Below are 15,536 nucleotides of genomic sequence, written 5' to 3'. Positions count from 1 at the left end.
TCAAGGGCGAGGTGTTTACTCCTTTCCTGGCCTGTGCTCTGGTCTGTGAGTGCCACAAACACTCTTTTCTGTCTTGAAACTGTGAGGAGGATTTCCTCTCCATAGCCACTACAAGCTCTACCACGCCAATGCTCCTCCTTGCCCCAGGACCACCACCTAGATCTGTGACCAACTGTGACCAGATCCAAGCACAGGCAAAGCAAGAGAATCCTGCACCAGCAAAGAGATCCCTGCAATCCCCCTCTGATCAGCCACTCAATTCCCCCTCAGTCTGTGGGCTGGAAGCTCCGGAGGCAATTGCCACCCTGGCACCGAGCTCTGGGACTAGAGCTGAGACCACCATACTTCTCTCTCTCACCATAGACACAGACTTTTCCCACTGACCTGCCAAGTTGTCTTTGGCGTTCCTGGGTTGAGAAGTCTGGAAACCGCCATGGCTGCCCGCAATTCAGTCCTCTGAGGCCTGTTCCAGGTTCGCTGGAGCCTGCGCACCCACACCGGACTGCATTCCTCTCCCAGCCTGACGCAATATGCCTTTCCAATCAACCATCCAACCAACCAGCCAAGGTTGTCTTGGGCGGAAATTTGTTTCACTTTGTCTTTTTGTGGGTTCTACTGCTTTAGAATTTGTTTAAAGCCATTTATAGGTATTTGGAGGTGTTTGGGGGAGAACTCAAGCAAGTCACTGCTTTTATTCTACCATCTTGGCTCTGCCCTTAAATGAAGAGATTAAAGGAGAAAAACCTGGATTCTAACTTAATAATTGGTTATTAATGTAATAGTAAAATAATTCCTCTTACTCTATGACACCTCAAGCAGGTATTCAACCATTTGCTTTCAAAACCTCCTATCACAGATAACTCTTCACCTCATATTGCAATCATTTCATGTTTAGACAGCTCTAATTGTAGAAAATTCATACTTATCTTCAGCAGAAATCTGCCTGCCTAACTTTTATTCGTTGGTCTTAATTCTAGGGATAAGCAACATAAGTTATGTCTAATGGAATGCCCACCCGGATTTGGATTCAGAGATAGATTTCAGCAAAACATTTGACAAAAATCTCTTATACAGTGCTTATGGGTAAAATAGATAACAACAACAACAACAATAATAGAACTTTAAGGTTGGCAAAACACTTTAAAAATATTTTCTCATTTATCTTTGTATCAACCTTGGGAGTTAGGTCCTATTATTATTTTCTTTTATTTTATAGATGAGGAAACCAAGGTAGATAGATATTAAGTAACTTGCCGATGATCACATAGTTAGTAAGTTATCTGAGGCTGGATTTGAACTTAGGTCTTCTAACTTTAAGTCTAGTGTTCTATCCATGGTACTGCGTAGCTACCTCTACGAGAGTTTGGGCTCAATGATAGTTTAGTTAGGTAGATTTGGAACTGATTAAGTGACAGTACTTAAAATATAATCATCAATAGGTTAATATCAGTTTGGAGAAAGGTCTCCAGTAGAGAGCTCCAGAGATGTATCCTTGGCTCTGTTCTGGTAAGCATCTTTATAAGTGCCTAAGATGATATACTTGTCAGATTTATAGTTGGCACCACAAAAATTGGCGGGATAGCTAACTCTGTGATCTGTGAAATCCCATATTTTGTTAAAGAGAATGCTAGTATTACAAAATGAAAGTAGATGATCAGTAAAGAAGATTTAAATGGGTCTTTTACTGTAATTTTTTCATGATAATTTACATATTCTATTTTTGGTTAGCTTAGTGTATGAGAGTACCATGCTACTAAGACAAAGGTCATAGATTTAATCTCCTCTTGAGCTAGTTAGTTTTGTTATGTTACATGGCCACAGACTGTCCCTCCAACCCTGTCCTGGTGACTTACAAATGTGTACCTTTGATCACAAGGGGTACCAAATGAGAACTGATGGATCTGTGCAAACTCAACTTAACTACCAGAGGCCTATTCTCACTCTTCATCCTTCTTGACCTCTCTGCAGCTTTTGACACTGTTAATCAGCTCTTTCTAATTGACTTTTTGTCCTTTTCTTGGCTTTGAAGACATTGCTGTCTCCTGGTTCTTCTTCTAACCACTTCACTTGATCATCATCTTCTTCTTGTCCTTTAACCTGGTTGTTTTCCAAGGGTCTCTCACTGGCCCTCTTTGATTCTCTTATTGTATTCTCTCCTTTGACTTTTCATTCATTCTCAAGGATTCAGATACTACCTTTATGCAGGGAACCCCCAAATTTATATCCCCATACTGGACCTTTCTTTCTTGGTTTAGATTCACATTTCCAACTAGCTACAGGACCTCTCTACCTGGAAGTTCCACTGTTACCTCAAACTATTTATATGTCTCAAACTGAGGTTATTACCATTCTGCTTAATTTTATTCTTCCTGATTTTACTCTTTCTGCCTATGCCACTTGCATTCACAATGTCTTCTGTATTAGAAACCTTGGGATTACCTTTTACTCTTTCTTCTTCCTCAATTTTCATATGCAATTTTTTTTTTACCAAATTTTATTGATTTTACCCCAATAATATCTCTTGCAACAATATCTCATGTTTCTCCTCCCTCCCCTTTCCCACTGGTAATGTCCTCTATTGCCATCTATCAGGACAACTGGAATACAAATCTTACTGCCTCTATTCCTTCTCCCTCCAAACTGTCCTTCCTGTTGCTGTGAGGATAATCTTCCTTACACATGGTTCTAGTCATGTTGCCCCACCACTCAAAATTCTTCATTGGTCTTCTATTTCTTATTGAGCTAAGGTCAGACTCATTTGCCTGACATTCAAGGCTCTCCACATTTGGCACTAACCTAACTTTTCGTTCTTATCTCATATAACTCCCTTCCACTCACTTCATACTCTAGTCAAATTGGTCTGCTCCTTGGCTCCCTCACATTCCCTTGAATTCTCCTCCCTCTGTATTTTTGTTCATATAGTTCTCCCTTTCTGAATTGTCTTGATCACCTCTTGAGTTCCCATCCATCTTTTAAAGTCAAATTAAGTGCCACCTCCTCCATCAGGCCTTCCTTGATCATACCTAGTCAATAACTAATTTTCCCATTGGACCCTACATAGCACTTTGTTTTTGTAATTCTAAAACAAACTTGCCATGTAATATTGTGTTTTATAATTATCTGTGTCTATCCTATGTCCTTACTAGATGATAAATTCAGTGAGAACAGGGACTGTCTTATTTAAAAATGGTATCTGCTGGCTCCAGATCCCAGAGCTAGTATGTAGCAGAAATATATATGTGTGTGTGTATATATCTCTCCTGATTTCAAGCCTAGTAATCTTTCTTCTGTATGTGGAGATGCGATCGATATTATCTCCAAAGGTGATTTTTTTTTTTGCATTAAAGTAAAGTCTCATTCATTTGGGTCCCAGTAATTGTCATTTATTACATTGGGGGATGGAGTTGTATCAATCTATTGTTTTTATACATGCTAAGGATAAATTGCTAGCACAGACTCCTGGGAAACCTTTAAAATACTTTCCAGAATGAACTTCTTTTTTGAGTACATCTAAGTACTTTGGAAACATAGTGATTCTCGTGCAAAATCAAAGGCATGATTGTCTCTTGATTAAAAGTGTTAACTAATAAAAACTCAAATCACCAAATGTTCATATGTATGTACTACATATAAAATAGCACAATGGACTTCTAGGCCTCATTGTGCTTGGTTTAGATTGATGTAGGTACTTGAAAATACCAAATGATATTTCTACACAGATATTCTATAGGTCAAAATTTGTGGTAAATCATCTGAGCTGTCTCCTGCGATTCCAGATTAGTAAATTTTTATTAATAGGCTTGATGCTGTAATTAGACTTAGCTATTATTATTAAATAGATAAACTGCTCCATTCTCTGAGCCATGATCTGAGAGGCCAGTAGGAATATAAATAGAAGATTTCAAACCTTTCTACCCTTGGTCAAATGTCAATTCCACATGGTAATATGTGAAGGATGCCTTTTTTGGATTTCCTGAATTAACTTGCCTCTTGCAGCCAACTTTCCTTTCTTTTATTTTGATTTGCAGTACAAACACTTGGACGGCTTAGTGACTAACAACATTCCTCTTTACTCTTGTTTGTATTTACTTTAGAGACAATAGATTGTACACTATATTGCCAGTAGGTGTCAATTTTCTTGTTGAGTATAATGAGTAGATATGCTTCCTGGGAAGCAAACAGTCTTTAAGTCTGAGAAGTGGTTTAGACCTCAGTTGACAGCTTAAAAACCACCTGTACTTGCAATTTATTTTGCTGTTGTAGAGTGATATAATGATATCCAATTTCTAATATGATTCTAGCTATTGACGTGCAGCCTTCTGTGCTTCTTTAGTTAGATTTCACAAAGGAGTTTATTAATGTTAGTTTGTTAGAATATGACATTTTGACAATAGTTTTTTGTTTCTGATAGTACAATACATGTTTGATAAAGTCTGGTTCATGTTGACGGGCAAGGATTATTTTCATTGCTTTAATTTTTTTTTTCTATTTCTTTTTTCTTTTTCTTTCTTTTTAAAGCCATGCTTTAGGTCATGTTCCTGGCTATATGGACTCCGAAGACTTACTTAGGCAAGTGGGCAGTCATACTGGTGTTTCTTTAAACCCCGACTTATCTTTTATAGCCATAGAACTATTGGGTTAATGGAGTTTTCTTAAAACAAATAGATATAGCATAGGTCTGTTTGAAATAATTAGCTCTAAGATTTTAAACTTGCAAATTTATTTCAGGCACTAATAATATAAATTCATTTTGTTATTTCAATGAAAGTAGAATTAAATTTAAAACCTAACAGAGACAAAATGTGGCATATGCATACGTGAACAAATTTTTCATTTTGGATATAGTTATTTTTTTCAGACTTAAATTATTCTCTTTTACTTCATAGGAATGACATGCTTTAGGAATTCTAATATACGTTTTCTTTGTACCACATTTACAATTTTATTCATTTTGATTGTTTCATATATATTATACAAATCAAATTGACAACATAACTTTTATCTTTCTTATGGAATGTTTATTAAATAAACTTTTTTCTCCCTTCCTTTCCTTCTTTGCCTTCCTTTCCCTTTTATTTTTCTTCTTACATGCCAGACAAGGTTCACTAGTTAGAAATGAAAAAATTAAGATCATTCCAGCAATCTCCAGACCTGGAGATGAAGAACAAGAAAACATATATGAGAATTTAGGAGAGCAATTCATAGAAGGGTTTTTAGAAAACAATCATCAGAACTGGCAGGAAACAAAGCTAAAAGAAATCCAAACCCTTTACAAAACTGATGAAAATTATCACCATCAAGAAAAAGCAAATCCTAAGAACTGGCAAAAGGTGGAACTCCAGGAGCAACATAGGAAATTTGCTATCATATCAAATTTTGGTATTGAGTCAGAAATACTTCCTGTTTACAGATACCCTAAGAAATATAATACAATAGACAGGAGAAGGAAAAAGAAACTTAGATATAATAGTTTTGAAGACAGTGAAAGCAGTCGATATGATCATAGAAGCTTGCGATCTCATGATTCCACCTTAGGTGCTAAGGTAGTAAGTAAATCTGAAACTAAAAATAAATTCTCAGGATATGCCAGTGCTGAAAAATACAACTTTTGCCACATTGAAAAGAAAAAACAAATTTACCCCATTTTGCGTCCATACAAAAATGGATTTTTAGTTAAAAGTGGCAAGTGTGCCACCAAGTTGGAAAGTGTTAAATATGATTATTCAAGCTGTCTTGAAGATTATGAGAAGGTAATTAGCTTAGAAGACTCCAAAACTAATTTTACTCCTGTAGGTACTCCTGAAGAATCTGATAGCAGTGCTGATGAACTGCATTGTTCCCTTATTTCACCTGATGATCTGGATAAACTAGCTTTACTCTCATTATGTCCATCAAATACCTGCCATTATGGAGAGTATCTTGAAAACTCTTATGTAACAAATCCAGCATACTCCCCACAAAGGGTCAGTTCTGATGCCAAAATACATAAAGTTAAAAGAGAAAAGCTGGAAGGTCACATACAAGAGTTGGTACAATCTCCTACTGAGGAGCCTCAGGAGGAATATGTTGATACCATGGATGAGTTGCAGTATTTAGTGGAAACGGTATCTGAATATTTAGCTGAGAAGGAAGAAGAAATCAACAAATTTAGTTCTCTTTCAAAAACTAAAACAGAATATAAACAGAATAGCACTTTTGATGTTATAGATCAGAAACCACCAGTGGATCAAATACCACCTTTACCTACTCAGGAGAGTGGCAAGGACTGCAAGGTCAAGACCCTTCCCCTCCCTGAGTTGACTGGAGTAAAAAACACAGTTAGTTCTTTGTTCAGTTCATTAACTGAAAAGATGGGCTCAGGCACAAAGCATCTCTCTGCGTCTGTGGAAAAGCTAGTTTCCTTAGTTCCTGAGAAAGCAGAAATCTCTTCCCAAAAGGAAAATAGTAGTTCAGATTCTAGACCTGGAGCCAATTCAGTATCACCAAGCCTAAAATTAGATGGCCAAACAGAAAGAGACCTTTCCATGCCTCCTCCATTACTCTCTCAAACAAGTGACAATGCAAATGCTGGCAGATGGGGCACAACCTCTGAAAATGATTGTAAACTTACTAACACTATGACTCAAAGTCTTCAGGATTCATCAGAATCAATCAGAATCCAATCAGATCCATCAGAAAGTGCTATAAAGGACTCACCTTCCCCACAGACTCAGAGTTCAGTCATGAGTTCTATTTTTAATTTGATAAATCCATTAAAGATTTTTTCAGAAAAGGAAGAAACAAAAAAAGAAGTTGACCAATGTATTCTAGCAACAAAAGAAAGCAACTTAAGGGTTGACCATGAGTCAGAACAAAGGGAAGTTACCTTAGTAAATGACAATAGTTGCAGTGTAGTGTTAGATGTGAATTATAAAGAGATTATTGGCCAGGTCCAAGTTCATCCATGTGAGGATTTGCCATCTTCAGGAGTAACCAATGAACTTCTAGACTCAGTTAGTTCTTCCTGTGTGAAAGATAGCATAGAAAACCTTTCAGAAGGAGAAACACATACATATGTGCCTCACCTGTCAAATCAACAAGAAGTATGTGCCAAAGATATACCAGGAGTTCCTTGTGGATCAAGTTGTAGAAATGAAAATAAAAGGAATGTAAATGAAGAGACTCCTTTACCACCTTTAAAGCTAGACAAAGTATCTGATGATAGTTTTTTCCTTAGCCCACTAAAAAAATCCTTTAGTCAGTTTTTTCTTACTTCCCCTGAATCATCTTTAAAAGAAGCTTCATTTGGATCCATGGAAGTTCATCAGCCTGATGTTTCAGAAAGCAGTCCAAAGAAAGATAAATGCTCATTTTCCTTCAGTGGGAAGCTACATATTCCATTTTTGGGGTCTCTTGGTAGTTCTGAAAAGCAGCAGGATTTAAAGGAAAATGGAAGCATCTTTCCTTCTTTATTTAAATTTGCTTCCACTGGCAACATTACAGCCCCTCCAAATCACTGTTGTGAAGACCCACCATTAATTGCTACTGAAGAACCTAAAAACAATTGCTCAGAAGTTTCAAAAAATACGTTAGCAAAATCCAATTCAATTGAAACTATTTCCAGTCTTCCAGATGAGTTCAAAGATACACAAAAAATCCACCAAAGTAAGCACAAACTAGGAGATGAAAATCAATGTGATAAAGATACCTTGGGTACCCCTATAATTGTACCCAAAGAAAACAAAGTTTCTGATTTTTCAGGAAGAAGTAAGAATTTCAAGCAAAAAGTGAGAACTTCAACAGTGTCAGATTCTTCATTAGTTTTAAATGTTGACTTCTCAAAATCAACATCAGCCTGTGAGACTAGAGAAGATAAAGTCATGAATGATGCTTCTAAGAAAAGCACTAGACAAGACCTACTTTACAGACAGCTGGGATTTCCTTCTGAAAATTTGCTCAGTCCACAAGAAATAAATATGAGAAATGAAAGTTCCCATCAGAGAAATAGTACCCCAGGTTTACTTTCTGGAATATTTAAGTTTGCATCAAATGAAAATATGGCAGATGGTAAACCAAATAAGGCAAAGTCCAAGTCTCTAGATTTCAGAAAATGGTTGCATGTAAGTAAGCGTTCTAAACTTGATGAAATGCCTGTGAACTCAGATGAGACTTTCAATCAAGAGAATCATGTTGAAAAGCAAGAAGCTTCTAGCAATTTGAAAAGCTTCTTATCTTTGCCTGAAAAGAAAGATAAAAGCATACAAGTAAGTGAGTCTTGGATAGATGAAAACCCTACAACAACAAATAAACCAGATGAAAAGTATTGCATTTCTTTTGACTATCCTCTTTCTCATAGCATACCTAGTGCTGAACAGGAATGTGTGAAGAAATCATTATTTAGAGAGCAGTTTCCTCACCAAATTCCCGGGCCAAAACTGCAAGAAAATTCAAGTGAGTTGAATTCATCTTTACTGAGGACTAAAATTATCTGTGCACCAAACTACTACCAGGCTTTTGAGGACATGAATAGGCCTTGGGGTTTTGAATGGAATTCTGGCATAAAAGATTTCTCTGGAGATCTCAGTGAAATCATGCAACCAGTTTATTATGTTTTAAAGCAAGATACCCTTCCATTAGCTGAGGTTTTCTCCTGCCCTCAATCAGATAGTTCAATAATTAATCTTTGCCAAAAAGACCAAAACACAAATACATTGGAATGGAGAACAAATCTGGATGGTGTTGATGGCAATGAATTGCCATATGAATCACTTGACCAGTTAGCATTTCTTGAAGACTACTCAGTAAAAGGGAGTATGTGGGCAGCTAACTCATTGAATGGAAACTGTAGTCATTTTCCACTTTTTGAAACTAATAATAAGTATTTCTTTGAAGAATTGCCCATTGACTTAAGTTATTCTTCAGGTTCTAACCAAACAATGTGGACTCTAGTTGATCAAGAATCCTTAAGAATGGATGAAACTTTTGCATTTTTAAGTTTTGATCATGAGTACCATGAATGGTTGTCATGGCTTGAAAATGGAATATGGTGGCCATCAGACGATGGGGAATATGGGCATTATGTGTACAGTGATGGTCAATATATCTATTCTCTGCTCACTGATTCTAGTGGGCAATATGTATATGTTTGTGGACCTGATTCTTCTTTTCAAGAGTGTTTGGACTATGATTTCCAGATGGATGTTATATCAGATGCTATGTTAGATGATAACATGATTGCTTTATGTGACTTCAAAGTCCTTCTTGGCAATGAAGATGAATTATTATGGTATGGTAAAGAGAAACCATTAGATGACTCTATTAATAAGCCTCTTGATTTGTCTATGGCATTGCAAAGAAGTAACAAATTAATGAATATGAATTTTGAAACCTTTTCTGAAATGCTTGAGGAATCAATGTATTGCCAAAGTGATCAGCCATTAGATTTTTCAGGATACAAATTTAAGAAGTTCAAAGTACCTTTAGGACATGAAAAAGAAAGATCTGAAGACCTTGAGGAGATCCTTGATCTGCGAAGTCAACCCAAACGACTTAGTAGTTGGCATTTAAATGGAAAGACTCAGATTAGAGAGAAAGATAAAAGGCAATCTATAGCTGAAAATACATCAGGTGGGAATTTTGATTTCCGTATGCAACAGGCCTCCTCTAAATTAGCTACACCTTTAGTTCTTCCTGAAAACACAATCACAAGCCCTAAGGACATAGCAGAGAGATTGCCCACAAACAAAATGACTTCTCTTTTTTCTACTTTGGGTGATTTGGTGGGGAAGACTTTGAATTATGATAAAAATGAGTCCTTAGAGACTTCTGCCATGAAGAAAATGGATATACAGTTACAATCAACTGAATTATCAAATGATGACCCTCCAAGTGAGCTATCTGCAGTGAGCTCAAAAACTGTGGAAGAAACTCTTCCCAAGAAAGATGTGAAGAGAAAAGCCATTTTTAATATTCAGAGTTTAGAAATTACTAAAAATCAAAAGCAAGCATTACCTATAAATAAAAACACTCACGTGAAAAAGCAAAGTTTGTTAAGATCAGCTTCACAAGTAAGTCAAATAACTCCCGATGTTACACCAGGTGAAAAAGAGCATAAACTTATTACAACTGATCTTGTTCTAACCCCTTTTGAATCCCAGTCCAATAAAAATGAACAGAAAGATTGTAAATTTCCTGGGAGCCAATCTTCCATAGAACCAGAAGGAACATTATTTAAAAGTGCATTGAAACTTTTCGGTCGGGGAGAAGATTCTTCTGTAATTACAGCAATGGATAAACCCCAGACATCTGGATTTTTTGACTTCTTTAAGACCCAGAGTCATAAGGGCAGTTCACCAAACCTCGAAAGTAATGGTGGTAAAGAAGGAAAGGCACAATCCCAGGAAAAGTCTACAGGGATTTCATCTCTCTTTGGTTCTCTTGGGGATCTCTTTAAAGCAGATGTGTCCCCTTTACAGTCAGCTGAGAAAGTCTCCATTCCTTCAAGTATTGACAGCAAAGAAATGGTCATGACAAGTACTAATATTATTCAACCAGCCAGCCAGGATGACAATGTACTTCCTTCTACACCTATTTCTTTATCAAGAAAACCTAGAGCTAGAGTCCTGAACAAACAGGCCACTATCCATGACAGTGGGCCAAAGGAGCCTTCAAATGGAGAGAACCAAAGGAAGAATAGTATAGGAAAAGGCATATTAGGAGATCAGCCACTCAGTCCAACTCCCTCCTCCAACCATCTTGAAAAATTATCCAAAGACTCTTCATTGGAACATGGTGGAAATTTGTCTTTAGTGACAATGGAGGATCCAGGAGATAATCAGAAGTCTTCTGATGCATTGGATGGGATTAGTTCAAGCGAACAAGATGAGTTTTTTGGCAAAGAAGGGAGTTTTTCAACCACTTCAAACTCTTCATCAAAGCCAGAGTTTCCAATGAGCAAGAGTATATTCTCTTTCCTGACTGAGTCAGAAAAATCTAGAAAGAAAACTCCTGCTACTAGCCCAAGTGCTAAATTTCAAGAAGGAGAAGGGTTATTTAAACTACCTTCCTTCTTTTCCTCTAGCAGTAAGAAAAGTGTCTCTCAGAGTAGCTCCAGTTTTGGTTTCTTTAACTTGTCTTTCTGGGATGAAAAGCAACAAAATACTGTTGAGAAACAAAACCTTGTCGATGTACCTCCAGTGACTTCCCAACCCTCTAAGCTGCCAAGTGTTTTTGCAGCCACCAGTAACAATATGGACAGACAAGAAGGTTTAAACGGAAATACGGTCATATCACTTATGGAGGTACTGCATGAGCAGAAAGTGGCTACTGGTGCTTTCCCCAGTGGCACCAAAGATGTCACCTCTGATGTTGTCAAGTGTAATGGGGAAACAAAGACCTATTCACTAGATTCTCTGTCTTTAGGTTCTTCAGCCCAGGTTGTCCAGTCACAGAAAGACAGTTCTCATTCTCCAGAACTTCAAGCACCAGAGAAAACATTCCTTATGGACACAGAAATTGCAAAACCCCTTATGGAAACACCTTATGAAAAAGAAGATTTAGGTCAGAAAATCTCTACTAGTGATTCCCTATGTAATTCCTTTTCATATGATATCCATGTGTCTGAAAATCTAAATGATCTTAGTGATTCTACTAACATTCAAAGAAATGAGAATTTTACAGGGGACCGGGTCAATTTGCCAAAGAAATTGCTCAACCAAGCAACTGATAATGATAGCTTACAGCATGACCTTGAACTGGCCACTTTTTCTGATCAGTCTGTGAATTCACTGAGTTCACAGAGCAAACCTATAGAAGCCCCAGAAGGAAATTCAGTTTTGGATTCTTCAGCAGAAATATTTTCAGGCTTCATAACTAAAATGAAATCTTTCTCTGGGAGAATGAATGAATCTCCCAAAACCCTCTCCGGACTTTTCTCCCCATCTCAAATGACAGGAGGAGCTTCTCAGTCTCCAAAGAAAAGTTCCTTTTTTGGTCTTTCATCCAGTATATCATCTCAGACCCTCACAGGAGACTTGTTTAGCGTATTCAAAGGTTCCAAGCCAGAGACTCATGAACAAGATTCACATGTCCAGGTGAGTTCCCAGCTTCCAGACAATTGTCCCAGAGAGACTGTGGAATCAATACCCAAAAAGAAAGCCAAGAAAGAAGAAAACTCAGAAGCTCTTCCTTTGGAATCAGCTATCAATGATCTTGAAAGAGCAGGGGGCAATGAAAAATCAGAAGCTTCAACAGATGGCTCTGGATTGAAAATTGAAATAGAGGACAATAAAACTCTTTTAATTGAACTCAAAGAACCTGAGTTAAATGCTTCTGATTCTTCTATTTTGGAGAATGATGTTGTGATAAGAACATTGTCTCTAAGTAATGTAAGAGAGAATGAGTCATTGCAAGATACCAACATGGAGCACACATTCAAAATAGAGAATGCCTCGGTTACCTTACAAGTAGATACAGACCCTGCTTGCCTAACCAACCAGACTCCTCTTCCAGAACAGGCACTCACTGGAGTTTCTGAGTCTTATCTAAATCATACTCTTGAACTGGTGCCAGATCTGCCAGCTGCTCAGACAAGTCAGGACTTGTTGGATTCATGTTTAAGTAATGGATTAAAGACTGAACATACTCAAGATGATCAGGCAGAAGTCAATTTGTGTCCACCCAGCCCAGGCAGCACATCAGAGACCAAAGGACAACTGGAGGAGCAATTAGAGATGTGTGCCACCCCAGAAACAAAGGAAGATACTGGCCAGTCCCATTCCCTGAAGAACCCACCTGCTGTCCCTTCAGAAACAAGCCATCAAAAATCTATGTTTGACGTTCCAAATGTGCCCAATCTGCCAAAGTTTGATTTCCTGTCTTCTGCTGCTGATCGTGGGAAATCACTTGGCTCTTTCTTTTCTCCTTCATCCTCTTTTGGGAATAGAGCATCAACAGAATCTGGTTTCATGTCAGGTTTTAAGAAGTTCTCAGTTCTGTTTGAAGGAAGTAATGAGGGGAAAGGGAATGCAGTAGATTGTGGTTTAAAGCTAGGATTTGGAAAGAAGCTAGACATTCCATTTCTATGGCAAAAGGAAAACAAGGAGAGTACTGCTCAGGGGGCTCCAGAAACTCTTCCTCCAGTTTTAGTAATAGACAGTGATCGAGGTCATAGCCAAAGTAGAGAAAACATGGCTACGGAGTCTCTTGATGTACCTGGAGCTAATACTGAACCAGCTATATCCTCCAGCAATCCGGAGGTCATGCAGAATGCATGCATCAGAGACCTTGCATGGCCTGAAGTGATTAATAACAATCAAGAAATTCCAGCATCTGAAGAGCATCATCATACTGGGAATATGACATCTTCCTCCATGAATCTCATAGAACAGGAAGGCAAACTTTGCCCCAAGTCTGAGCTGCCTCAGCAGAAGGAAAAGCAGGAACAAGAAGTTGTGCCTGACAGAGGGCTTCTTACCGATGGAGACTCCTTATGCAAGTCTCCGCTGACAACATTGAAAGGAATCATGGAATCAGTGACTGAGAAAAGGCCTGTTCTCAACAAGAGCATAATAAATGGTTTCAAGCAATTGACCATTTATTTTGCAAGTGACATAGAAGTAGACCTAGGGCCCTGTGTTGTCATTCATGGTCTTATTATTTCCTTCTCTTGTCTATGTTTAGTGTTAGAGGAAGGTAAAATAGTCAATGTGTCAGCTTCTCCAGCCTGTTCCCTTTTTACTTGTGATGCTTTTGTGTTAGCTTATCTATCCCACTCCCTCTGAGGCTTCGCTCCTGGGTGTACAGCCTTAGAAGAGCTTAGTCATTTACTCATTTGCCTCATTTACTGATTTAAAAGAGTCTGCTGCTAAAGAACTTTACTCTGATGCTTTGGGGGGGAAATCTGTATTGCATAATGAGTGAAAAACGAGGTCAGGGTGGATGGTAAGGAGGAATATTACCAGGAAAAAATCAAGTATTCCATATGAGTATCAATGAAAGTGGGCTGGATTATTTCTTTGAGTCTAAGCTACTTAGTCAAAATTTCCCTTGTTCTGTATTTGGGGGACAATTTTTTAAACTCTTCTCACTTGTCAGTCTTCTGTGGCACTTACTCCAATAGCAGTGAAGGTGCTTGATACAGCTAGATGTGTACAGAGAATAAAAGCAATAATAATTCACATTTATATAGCATTTTAATATTTACATGAAAAATCTACACTCTACACTCAACTCATGCCCCTTAGCTGCTCAGATCTGTGCATCTTCTTCCCTACTATCAGCCGTTGGTTAGGGCAGTGGGCCTTTGATGTCCTTTGTCTGGCTGTCACTACCCTTAGGCCCAAAGGAAGTTATAGAGCCCAAGAGAACTCCCAGGTGAGCTGGGTCAGCCCTACTCACAAGACTAGAATACTGTCCTTATAGGCAGTTGTAGAAGAGATGGACTTGTTCTTTGCTGTTCCTATCATAGGTTAGCATAGGACATTGTTCATGACTTAGGTACAAGGGACAGTGTTTTCTTTGCAAGAGAAGCACAATCAAGTGCAAATTAAGAATGCTGCCTTGCATTTTGTGCCTGGGCCAACTGAACTGAAATAGTCATAGCCTTTATAGAAGTAGAGACCAAAGTTGTTCTATTTATGCTCAGGAAAATGCTCAGTGCAAACCATGACACAGTTCCTATCCCAGCAGCATTAACAAGGGTTATTGGGAGTGGCCCAAGAATACCAGTTTTTGAAAAACTACTCCAATTTCTTTCTTTACCATTAGATTTGCTCTCAGAGTGGGTGAAAACATGGCTGCCCGTGGCAGGAAAGTATCTTGCCTGCCTTCCTCAATGGGAAATTCAGATGGTTCTGTTTTCACAATATCTTAGCCAGAAGAAAAGAATTATTGGGGCTGTGGGGACATAAATTGACCCATGGTGTAGCTGGTCTTTTTTATACCCCAACTCTAGATTTTTCAGGTCCTGCTGAATTTGTGAAGCATCCCTGGGCTTCCCAGCAGGAAGACAGAAATAAAAAGAGGACATCTTATTTGGTCTACCTGCAGTGGGCTAGCCTGCAGTCGTCTTTTGAGTAGAAATGCCTTATTTATCTCTGAATTATTTGGTATCAGATTCCAAAGATAGGACAATGCTGTGGATTTGTTTAGTAAACAGTCAACCTAGGTTGTCAGCCTAAGGTAGCACCTTCCTGTTGTTTCTATTTCCTCTTCCATGTTGCCCACCTTGCCATTTGTTCACTCTGCCAACCTGTTCCTCAGCTTCTTTAATTTACCATAATTATCTTCTGCTGCAGAGTGGATTGCTTGTGGAGCAATGTAGGGATAAAGTGGAGAGGAAAATAATATGGATGTTAATGATAGGGGTAGAATAAGGAGATCTATGGGTCTGCTCCAGGAATAAGGACACCTGGCATGGTTCTGCCTTTAAAAAGGGAATATGCCTGATTCATCCAAAGATGGGCCATGCCCTACAAATAGTTGAGTGACCTACTAGGGGGAATGCTACCTGTCATGGGTATGTGTTTGTGATTCTTCCTCTACGGTCAAGATTTTTA

The sequence above is a fragment of the Vombatus ursinus genome, unplaced genomic scaffold (assembly GCF_900497805.2).
Source record: "Vombatus ursinus unplaced genomic scaffold, bare-nosed wombat genome assembly UNPS02014832.1, whole genome shotgun sequence".
In the NCBI taxonomy this organism is placed as follows: Eukaryota; Metazoa; Chordata; class Mammalia; order Diprotodontia; family Vombatidae; genus Vombatus; species Vombatus ursinus.
The sequence above is the reverse complement of the archived record's forward strand: the minus strand, read 5'-3'. Positions refer to the sequence as shown.